A 12,748-nucleotide genomic window follows, 5' to 3' on the forward strand; every position below is an offset into this window, starting at 1 on the left:
TCATGGGAAACAGTGTCAGACTTTATTTTTGGGGGCTCCAAAATCACTGCAGATGGTGACTGCAGCCATGAAATTAAAAGACACTTACTCCTTGGAAGGAAAGTTATGACCAACCTAGATAGCATATTGAAAAGCAGACATTACTTTGCCAAAAAAGGTCTGTCTAGTCAAGGCTATGGTTTTTCCTGTGGTCATGTATGGATGTGAGAGTTGGACTGTGAAGAAGGCTGAGTGCTGAAGAATTGATGCTTTTGAACTGTGGTGTTGGAGAAGACTCTTGAGAGTCCCTTGGACTGCAAGGAGATCCAACCAGTCCATTCTGAAGGACATCAGCCCTGGAACTTCTTTGAAAGGAATGATGCTAAAGCTGAAACTCCAGTACTTTGGCCACCTCATGCAAAAAGTTGACTCACTGGAAAAGACTCTGATGCTGGGAGGGATTGGGGGCAGGAGGAGAAGGGGACGACAGAGGATGAGATGGCTGGATGGCATCACTGACTCGATGGACGTGAGTCTGAGTGAACTCCATGAGTTGTTGATGGACAGGGAGGCCTGGCTTGCTGCCATTCATGGGGTCGCAAAGAATTGGACATGACTTAGCGACAGAACTGAACTGAACTGAACTGAAGGTTATATGTCATTTCAAAGTGGGACTGCTGTACTTCGCAATTTGATGCAGTCTGTATTTCTCAAAAACCAAAAATAAATAAATAAATAAAGCATCTGAGTACTTTTTATACTGACAAGTGAGTTCAGATCTTAACAGTATTGCTAATGCATTTTTAGAATATTTGCTTTTACTACATGTCAATTATATCTCTTATCAAACTTATTAGGATCATCTTAATCTTGATAGATTCTGGTAATTTTAAGGCATTGAACATAAAACATGAGTTCTTTCGCTTGTTTCAAATACTTTTTTTTTTTTTAAACTGGTCATATGATAATATCATTTACATTTAAAAAGCAAATTTATTTAACCTGCTACTTCACGTCATATAATACAGTGTAATGAAGCAAACAGAAACCATTGTTTATTTTCAGAAATCTATTCAAATTTAGAGCTATATATTTCAGCAGATTAACAAGGATATAAACTGATCCACATTTCCAAGGTGGCAATGGCACTGAGTTCAGACAGTGATTTTCTTTCCTATTCCTTGTGAATGTATTGATGAGCTTTAATTATTTAATCATTGAACAATCATTAGATCGTTGTTTCCCTCCCAAGTCTACCACTGTTATAAGTGCATTTACAGCTAGTAATCTCATAAATTGTTAAACAGAATGGCACCTCTTTATGATAACACAGGAAGTGTGAAAAAGGATTTCTTCCAGTTTTATAGAGAAACTCTGAGGGGTTATAATGAACTGAGGGTCAGAACTTGGACCATGATATCTATAACATAAATGATGGAGAGAATTACTGCATTAAGGTTTCTTTGAATTTTCAAAGACATCTCCCAAATTCTAAAGGTAGATGTTTCTTGCATTATCTATTTAATCCAAACTTTAGAACATAGACTGTCACAGGAGACAGCCAGGGTAGACTGATCAAGAAGTTAATCTTCATGAGTTTCATCAATAGCATGAGAGTAGATGTAATTTACTGAACACCTCCAGAAATATGAGTAATGTTCTTACAGTTTTTCAAATTTGCACTTAGTCTGTATGTTAAAGAGCCTGTGTAAGTAGCTGGAAACTAAATGAGTAGAAATGTATGCTTGAAATTCAAATAGGAGCATGGGAAAATATTTTTACTATAATAAATGCATCTCTGATGTCTTTAGGGGAAATTGAATAGTATTTTATTGACTAAGATCAAACAATCTGTAATTACCACCCAGAGGCACAAAGTAAAATTGCAGCAAGTAGAGGCAGTGCTAGTTTTCATCACATAGGCAGGCACTGTTCTGGTATGTGCCCAGGCGTATCCTTGGGAGCTCACACAAAGTTTACCAGAAAGCCCATCACACAAGGCATTATATAAGAAGGTCTTAGCTGCCCTTCTCTGCCATGCCCAAGGGCTTCCCTGGTGGTTTAGATGGTAAAGAATCCAAGTTTGACGTCCTCAACAAACCTCAAATAACTGGAAAGTAGAAACTAGGCTATCTGGTTAACTGGTTATTTTTTCTTTCCATCTTATATAATAAAACAATTATAAAACTTGTCAATCCACTATCTATATTAGTAACTACAATATCCTGGATACTTATGAGTCTTTTCAGCATGCTTCTTATGGTCTGAATGTTTTATTCTCCTGTATATAAATCAAGATGTCCCTATTCCCTGCTGGATAAAATGCACACGTCCTACCCTGAGACAAAAGGAACTTCCTCCAGGATCTGACTCCAGCCTGCAGTTCCTGTGATGGTCCACCTCAGGCCCCAGAGTCCAGCCTTATAAAATTATCTTTAATTCCTGAGTGTGCCGTGTCTTTCACAACCTTGTGGCTTTGCCCATGGAGTCATCATTTTTAAGATTACAAATTTCATCTTACAATGGCTTCATTGACTGTTGCTTACAGGCATTCCTTGACCTCTGTCTCCCACATCCAAGCCATCTAAGGCTACATCTATCTCTATTGTTTATGTCCAAAACCACCCCCACCATGCATCTTTATACACAGCTGATTATTGCCTCAGGGCCATCAGACTGTGGTATTGTCTCTTAATGTTTTTCTTACCCCATAATCCACTTAGGGCAGTTAATTCTCCTATCATCCTCTAGGCTTTAACTTCAGTCTCACTTCCTCAGGAAGTAGCCCTGCTCCTCTTTCATGCTCTCTACACCCAAATTAAATACGCTTAACAAAGACTTTATTTTTATTGTACTTTAAAAAGACAAATCCCCTGTAGCTAACCCATAGAATTCTCAATAGAATAGAGGAGGCACACAAGCAAAGACCTTATGCTTTTGCTCACTCTTGCATTCTAGTACACAGCATGTGTCTTGGCCCACAGTGGTTTTAAAATGAGTGTTTTCGTTACCATCTTTCTAAATTCCATACATATGCGTTAGTATAGTGTATTGGTGTTTTTCTTTCTGGCTTACTTCACTCTGTATAATAGGCTCCAGTTTCAAAACCAATACAAAATTGTAAAGAAATTAACCTCCAATTAAAATAAATAAATTTATATTTTAAAATAATAATAAAAAAAAAAATAAAAATAAAATGAGTGTTTTATGATTGATCTGTTGTTTCTGTTGTCTAGAATTCCACCCTCTAGTGGAAGACTCTTCATTTTTCAAGACACAGCTCAAATGTTACCTCTTTCAAGTAACTACTCGGATCCCTCTCTTAGAATTTAGGTTTACTTTTTCTCTCCAGTAGTGCATTGTATTAATATCAGTAGTCATGGGCTAGGATGGACTTTTCCTGCATCATGGAGTTTATTTGTCCTCACATCTGTCTCCTTTAACATGTGTATCTTTGAGAACCATGACCGTGACTCACTCATTTCATATTGCCAGAACCTAGCATGGCGCCTACATACAGTGAGCACTCAAAACTATTTTGATTAATTAACTAATGAGTTACTGAGTTTCTTAATCATTACATTAATATCTTTTTCTCTTTGAGTAAATGGAATGGAAGAAATGAAGTAAATAAGGATATTAGATGTCCTGGATTTAGTCTGAGATTTATCACTAATTTATCAATGAAAATGGACTGCAAGGAGATCAAACCAGTCAACTCTAAAGGAAATCAGCTCTGACTATTCATTGGAAGGCCTGTTGCTGAAGCTGAAACTCCAATACTTTGGCCACCTGATGTGAAGAACTGACTCACTGGAAAAGACCCTGATTCTGGGAAAGATTGAAGGTGGGAGGAGAAAGGGACAACAGAGGATGAGATGGTTGGATGGCATCACCGACTCGATGGACATGAGTTTAAGTATGCTCCGGGAGTTGGTGATGGACAGGGAAGCCTGGCGTGCTACAGTCCATGGAGTTGCAAAGAGTCAGACATGACTAAGCGACTGAACTGAACTATCAGTGAAAAAAAATAGTTAAGCTCTCTGATATTCATCTTCTTTATTTACAAAATAAGGGAGATGCCAGTGATGATTTCTATTGTCTCTTCCAGTTATTAAAAAGAATTGTGACTAAAGTAGTAAATGTAAGTGATATAAAGTCTGTCTATTGCTAAGTCGGGTCTGATTCTTTGCGATCCCGTAGACTGTACCCCTCAGGCTCCTCTTGTTCATGGGATTCTCCAGGCAAGGATACTGGAGTGAGTTGCCATATCTTCCTCCAGGGGATCTTCCCAACCCAGGGATCAAACCTGAGTCTCATGCTTGGCCAGAGGATTCTTTACTACTGAGCCACCAGAGCAGGCCCAAAGATATAGAATATAAGAATAATTTTAAATATATGGCGGACCTATGCTTTTGTGATTAAAGTTTTAATAACATTTGGTTTACTTCTATAGATGCTTTTGTCCTAAGGAAGAGTTTGGAAGAAAGCAGTTATTCAAATTCTTCTAAATATGCCTTTAGCCTAGTTTGGGGAAGAAGCATTTATTCAGATTCAAGGACTCATTGAATGGAACAAGTCAGATGGCAAAATTGCTCAGTCGCATCCGACTCTTTGCAACCCCATGGACTATAGCCCGCCAGGCTCCTCTGTCCATGGAATTCTCCAGGCAAGAATGCTGGAGTGGGTAGCAATCCCCTTCTCCAGGGCATCTTCCCAACCCAGGGATCAAACCCAGGTCTCCTGAATTGCAGGCAGATTCTTTACTATCTGAGCCACCAGGAAAACCCTTCAAAATTCTCTTTATCTAATACAGTTAGTACATACTGAGTTCCTGGACTAAACATTGGAGTAAAAAGAAAAATAAGACTGAGCCTTGCTCTTGAAAGCTGACCATCTCACAGAAGAAGCACACAGTCAAATAATTAAATCCAGAATAATAGTTAACACTTATATAGAATTTACTATGTAACAGGCTCAGTTCTAAGCAGTTTACAGTTATCTCATTTATTTTTTAGAACTTGTGTAGAAAGGTGCTTTATTATTATCCTTATTTTGGAGATGAGAAAACAGAGAAACCAAGTGACCATCTGTGGTTCAACAGCTAGTGAGAAGTGTCAGGGCTGAGGTTTGAATCCAAGTCTGGCTCTGAAGTTCATGTGCTTTAATAGCATATTCTGAAACCTTAGCTTTCCATATACATCAGTGAGATGCATGAAATAGCAGATACATGCAAAATATCTCAAAACATTATAGAAAAGAAATAATTTTATTGAGAAAGTAGTGGTTAGGAAAGGTTCTGCTCACCAGTGCAGGAGACCTGGTGTTGATCCCTGGTTCAGGGAGATCCCCTTGCAGAAGGAAATGGCAACCCACTCCAGTATTCTTCCTGGGAAATCCCATGGACAGAGGAGCCTGGAGGGCTACAGTCCATGGGGTCGCGAAAGAATCCTGTCATGACAAAACGATTAAACAACAACAACATAGGGGCTAGACGAGAGTCCAGGGGCAATTAGAAAGAGCAAAGACCTTGCTATTTTCAGTCGCCTCTCCTCTATGACCACTGAAACTCTGCTACTGTGCTAAACTTGTTGCCTAGACTCTCTTTTTGCTCAGAATAAATTGAATCCCAGGGGGAGTCACAAGGGGGTATCCCCAGGATATCACCCCAAGGATATCCCCAGGAGGCTTCACAAATCCTTCATGGATATAGATTTTTGAAGATCCCATTCCAGCATTTGAATGAAAATGACCAGCGTGTTCTAAATCTCAGAGGTAACACCTAAAGTTGAAGATGGGACAATGCATGGAGTTCTGAATCAGAAATAAGCTTTCTCCCACCATTTACCAGCTATGTAGTGGTAGTCCAGTTACTTAATCTCTCTGAGCCTCAGTTCTCATCTTCAAAGTTAAGACAGTAAGAGCCACATTACAGGTGTATTATGAAAATTAAATCAGATATTACATACTAATTTATTTTCCCCAAATGGTTGCAACAACATTCTTGAGCTTACGTGTATCCACTTGGCCAAAAAGTTTGTTCAGGTTTTTCCATTAGATGTTATGGAAAACCCCAAATGAACTGTGTGGCTAACCCAATACTTCTAGAGCCTGCCATGTAGAGGTGGAGTCTACTTCCCTCCGTATGAACTTGGACAGGCTTTTATGATTTCTTTATGGAAAATGGTGGAAATGATGCAATGTGACTTGAGGTGCATCATAGAATGTAACACAGTTTCCACTTGACTCTGTCTTGGAATTATTGACCTTGAAACCCTGTCATGAGCTCTGAGGATGCCCAGGCCACACAGAGGCACCCGGTGAAGCAGCCCTGGGCTCCTGCCCTCAGCCTTGGCTAGCTCTAACTTCTCAGCATGTCAGTGCACCATCCTGAAAACAGGTTTTTTCAGAACTCAGTTGAGCTAACACTGGAAGAGGCAGAGATAAATCCTCCTCAGAGAATGCAGGCCAAATCGAGGATTCATAAGCAAAATAAGTGACTGTTGCTGATGTACATCACTAAGTTGTGGTAGGAAGCAAGATGTAACTGGGACATGCTTAAATTAGATAATACATAGAAAGTACTTATGGTGCGTGACATGATACATGGTGCAATTAATGTTATGTAATTATGTTCAGTAATATTATACAGTGGAGGTTAGGATGACACACCTGGGAGTCAGACTGCCTAGATCTGCCACTTTCTTACTTAAGGCAAGTTACTTAACCTCACTGCCTCAGTTTCTCATTTGTGAATGGAGATGATAATTGTACCCACTTCACTGGGTTGTGGTTAGAATTAAATGAGTTGCAATTCTCCAGATAGGCCATGATCTTCATCACAGCCAAGCCTTTGTAGTAGATTTTCCTCCACCTCCAGCTCCTTTGTTTAGGTCTCAGTTAGCTACGTCATCCTCTAGGAAACTATGACCTTCCCGGTTTGGACACCCTTCGTATGTGTTCCCAGAGACCCCAGTGTAGAATCTTTGCTGACACGTGTATGGGGCACAGCTTTCTTCCCACAGAACTGTGCTGCAGGTGCCTCTATATGTGGTCTGGGTCACAGCTTGTGCCTCTGTCACTGACACTGAAGCACAGATCTGTTTTAAACTCACAGCTGCCAAGTGAGAGAGAAGGTCTTTCTCCTTCCCCTGCTCTCACTACTGTGTTGAAGAGGACTTAAAGCAACGCTGTTGTGGGTCAGTGTTATACCAGATCCTAAGAAACTGTCCTTTCGCATTTAACATTCACGTATTGGGGCTTCCCTGATGGCTCAGTGTAAAGAATCTGCTCACCAATGCGGGAGACCCAGGGTTGATCCCTGGTTCAGTGAGATCCCCTTGCAGAAGGAAATGGCAACCCGCTCCAGTATTCTTCCTGGGAAATCCCATGGACAGAGGAGCCTGGGGGGCTACAGTCCATGGGGTCGCAAAAGAATCCTGTCATGACAAAATGACTAAATAACAACAACATAGGGGCTAGATGAGAGTCCAGGGGACTGATCTGCTAGGCAATTAGAAAGAGCAAGGACCTTGCTATTTTCAGTCATCTCTCCTCTATGACCATTGAAACTCTGTTATTGTGCTAAACTTGTTCCCTAGACAGTCTTTTTGTTCAGAATAAATTCAGTCCCAGGGGGCTTCACAAATCCTTCATGGATATAGATTTCTGAAGATCCCATTCCAACATTTGAATGAAAATGACCAACCTGTTCTAAATCTCAGAAATAAACATATGCCTAGGTGAAAGCTGGGCTTTCCATTGTATTAACAATACAATTTTGCTCAATTATGTTGAGAAAAGTATCCCCTCTGCATACTCTGTGGCCTCCTGTGTGTATGTGTGTGTTTGTTTATTTGTTTCTTTTAAGTGCAGGAATGGTTTTTAATTTATTATATTGTGGTAATATCTATTCTTGCTTTTCAACCAAGTTAAATGCATCCTCATTTGCAGAAGGCAAATAAGTCAATGGCAAGAAAAGATGAAAAGAGAAGTTGGCCCAAGAGCATACAAAGGCATTAGCAAAGGCGAATATACTACCCAGAATTGCTCTTTTAAAAATTAGGAAATGGTCCTCAAGTTAATAAAAGTTCAGACTTATTTACTGGAGTTTCTAAGACCTTAATATTAATATAGTCCCCTCCTGGGTAGTCAAACATCTCATATTTTCTAGCATTTGAATGAAAATGATTACTAGTTTTACTGTATTTTTAAAATTCAGTGAAACATCACCGACTCTATGGACATGAGTTGGAATAAGCTCTGGGAGTTGGTGATGGACAGGGAAGCCTGGTGTGCTGCAGTTCCTGGGGTCACAAAGAGTCAGACACAACTGAGTGATTGAACTGAACTGAACTGAGTACAAATGTGTGCATCATTATGTTGATGTGAATATGAAATATCAGTTTAGTGCTCAATACAATCCACATTCATTCTCACTTTCCATGGTCATGACTCCATTCACATTCATTCATTTGTTTAATCAGTAATTACTTATTGAGCAGCCATAGACAATGTGGAAGCAAATGAGCATGGCTATATTCCAGCAAGACTGCATTTGTGGCCATTGATGTTTGAACTGGATATAATTTTCACATGTCACAAAATATTCTTCTTCTCATCTTATTTCAGTTTCACAAAACTATGAAAAACAGTTTTAGCTCATGGGTCACCCATTGATTGATAGACTCTTGGATTATGGCTCATCAGCTGTAGTTTACCGACCTCTGGTTTAGAAAATGTGGCATATGAGTTCTATTAAAGGATGAGTAGGAGTTTTCTAAGCAGACAAAAGTATTCTAGGTTGGAATAATAGCCTTTGGCAAAGATATAAGGAAGTAGAGAGGCGTGAGTTTTCTTGACATATATAGTATCATTATTGCTTATGGTTGCAGGTGGTGGAAGGCCAAAGGAAGGATCCTATCAACATAGTAGGTTCTTGACCTTTACTAAGTAGACTGTGGGGAACAATTGTGGAATTTGTAGCATAATGAGTTTTACATTTTATAAAGGTCACACTAGCAGCATGATGAAATTCTGATGGGAGTAGTCCAAGAGAGAAGGTTAAAAAAAAAATGAGAAAATGATTTATAGTTAAGCAAAAGACACATAGAATAGGCCACCTATTAGTTTCATGAAACTGCCTGCTTCTCTCCACACACACCATGTCCTTGACTAACTCAGAATCACTGCAGATGTTATTCTTTCTTTCTGGAATTTTCACTGTTCTTCTATCACCTAACTTCTTTTCATCCTTTAGGTTTCAGTTTCAATATCACTTCTCCGCAAAAAGCTTTATTGACCCTTTAGCTTAGGATTTATGGCTGTGTGATATACAGTAGAACTTTGTACTTCATTGTAGCGGTGATCAAACCCACAATATCTGCTCAATATCTGCCTCTCAGTATCTGTGCTAGACTGTGAACCATACGTACACCACTGTATTCTGATGCCTATTTTAGAGTAGATGCTCAGTGAACATTGGCCGTGGCCATGAGGTTCAAAGAGAGGAGATTCACAAAGCAGAACTGAAGGATGTTATGACTGAATGGTTAACATGATGGAATAATCAAATTTAAGGGTAATTTCTAGATTGGGGTGTCGGAATTCTTGGTGAAGAGAGAATAGAGGAGAGAGAATAGAGAATGCAAGTTATATTCGAGGCAGCTTGGAAATGATGATTTTGAAGTTCTGTGGGACCCCTGTGAAGACATACCAGAAGACATTTAATCTGCTTTCTTACTGAGTAACCTGATCATCTCACATCTGTACCAGAGATTGCAATAATCTGTGTTCTAGTTCCTATTTCAAACTCTTCCTATCCAACATACACTAAGATTTAGAGCTGTTTTCCACAAACATTACTTCTATTGTGTTAGCCCCTGCTTCAGAAGTTGGTAGAAGGAAAATCAAAACTCATGTTTTCTCAATGCAGAATCCAAGTCCCCTTCAATTAATTTTCTTTCTCTGTTTTTCTTTAATGTCTTGATTCCTCAATATAAATATTCCCTGGATAGACTGGTCATATAATTTTTCAGTGATTTTCAGCATTCTCTTTCCTGTCTCTCCTTGTTCTACCCCTCTGTCTGGAATTCTCTTTTTTGATCAACCTAAAGCTTGTCTGTATGCATGCTAAGTCATTTCAGTCATGTCCAACTCTTTGCGATGCTATGGAATGTAGTCCATCAGGCTCTTCTGTCCATAGGATTCTCCAGGCAAGAAATCTGGAATGGGTCTTCCCAACCCAGAGATCAAACCCATGTCTCTTAGTCTCCTGAATTGGCAGGGGGGTTCTTTTGCCACCTGGGAACCCACAACGTAAAGCTTATTTTCCTCTAAACACCAATTTAATATCCATTTTTTTTTTGATGCCTCCTTGAGCCATTTAAATATGTAATATTCATCCTTCTTGAACTGCCTTAACTCTCATGGGCTGCTGCTCTGATAATAGTAATGCCTTCCATTTTGGGGGGCTTGGTGTGGGCTAGCCCCTCCTGTGATTTCATGCCTTCTGTGGAACAACATTTCAGAGGTAGTTATTATTCACTTTTAAAAATATGAAGAGCCTGAAACTTAGATTAATAATCTGAGAAATGTATGAATAATTCTAAATCTGTCAAAGACTCACAGTTGGTAAATATTGGCTCCAGGTCTGACTATCTATAAAGCCTGTCACGCTGCTATGTTATTCTGTTATTGTGTAAAGAAAATTTTTGGACTTATGAAATGTGAGGGTCTCACTTTAAATTCTTTCTTGTAGAGTCAGTGAAATGTGATGGGCTCTGGACTTGTAAGTCCAGGATTTAAACTTCCCTTTCCCAGCTGAGTGACCATCAGGAAGTCACAGAATCTTCCATGACCTCTATCTAGTCACCTGAACAGTGAGAACACAGACTATTCAAAGGGAAAAAGTTACTTATGTGATAATACTTTCAAAATTGAAAAACAATAGGCATTGTATAAGTATGTGGTTGCTAGAAGTCTTGAGTAGACTTTTCAGCATAAATAAAAAATTCAAAACTCAGAATAAAGTTGAAAAGAATAAGAAAATGTCAGCTTAGGAATACACCAAAGAAAGTGATTTAGGTATTTAGTAAGAATCAATGATCAGGGATAAGACAAGTTCAGTGGAAAATTTTAAAATGCTAAATATAATACATCATCCATGCTCTCAAGAAACTTTCTTTCTTAAGGCAAATACTGTGTATGTATATCTTCATTATACATATATATATACATAAAATACATATAATTAAATTTTTTATATAGGTGCATAATTTGCTTAGTTCTCTTTACTTAAATCTCTGCCTTGGCAATTTTCAACTATGATTTTTGCTCTCTTATGACTTTGTAAAGGATTGATTATATTTTATAACTGTCTTCTTACATATGTGTCTTTTAGGATCCACCATTGTAGTCTCAGCATATAACACAGAACCTTGCATATCATTAATGAATTGATGTGGAAGGAAGAAAAGAAAGAATGGAGGGAGAGCAGGAGGAAGAAAGAATCTAAGTCACTTTATGAATGTTTGATTTCTTCTTGGAAAATTTTCTTAGCTAATGAGAATTTTCAAATTCTAGAATCACAGTGATGACCTGTGTCTAGATCTTCTCTTCTTTTGCACATAGATTTTATTTGCAGTTCATCTTCTTTCCTGTGGCTTTTTTCTGGCTCCATTCCTTGTCCAAACCTTGCTGATTCATTGCCTGAAATCAATAACTACAATCTTTATTTAATCAAAGCCGAGTAAAAATATATTGAATGCTTAAATCATGGAAAACTCCATATTAGGCAGTGAAATTTCAAGATATGTCTCTCTGACTGTGAAGACTTTCCAGTACAGTTTGGCAGACAACCCATAACCACAAAAAAAGGTGAGCTAATGGCATCAGTCTAGGTCTGGGATAACTAGATTTGTGACTTTAGATTTGTGTCTAGATTTATGACTTTAGATGTGTCACTCAGTGGTTATGAGTTTCGACGTCTCCTTTATATTAAAAAAAGGGGGGTAAAAATTCCTACTCTGCAGAGATTTTTAAGATTAGAAATAATGTACATAAAACACTTAGCATAATACCTGACTCATGAAAGGAAATAAAAATGTATGATTTATTTTTCTTCAAGGAATATTACATATAATAAATGCTTAGTAATTTAAAGATCAATATATAATTAGCTAGACATGACTGAGTGACTTCCCTGGTGGCTCAGATGGTAAAGAATTCACCTGCAATGCAGGAGATGTGGGTTTGACCCCTGGGTCGGGAAGATCTCCTGGAGAAGAGAAGGGCAACCCACTCCAGTATTCTTGCCTAGAGAATTCCATGAACTGAAGGAACCCTATGGGTTACAGTTCATGGGATCACAAAGAGTTGGACATGACTAAGCAACTTTTTTTTTTTTTAATGCAATTAGCCACTATCAGTGCCTGAGAATGTGGTAAGGACCTAATAAATATTAATCAATGAAATGAACAGTGAGTATTGAGTATATTACAAAAGACATGAAATAATTTTAAAATATTATTTGATCATGTTCCCATGACCAGGTTTTAACATCTGATTTAGTCCATTGGTTCAGTTCAGTTCACTCACTCAGTAGTGTCCGACTCTTTGAGACCCCATGAACTGCAGCATGCCAGGCCTCACTGTCCATCACCAACTCCCGGAGTTTACCCAAACTCATGTCCATTGAGTCAGTGATGCCATCCAACCATCTAATCCTCTGTTGTCCCCTTCTCCTCCTGCCTTCAATCTTTCCCAGCAT

The sequence above is a fragment of the Bison bison genome, unplaced genomic scaffold (assembly GCF_000754665.1).
Source record: "Bison bison bison isolate TAMUID 2011002044 unplaced genomic scaffold, Bison_UMD1.0 scf7180017864535, whole genome shotgun sequence".
In the NCBI taxonomy this organism is placed as follows: Eukaryota; Metazoa; Chordata; class Mammalia; order Artiodactyla; family Bovidae; genus Bison; species Bison bison.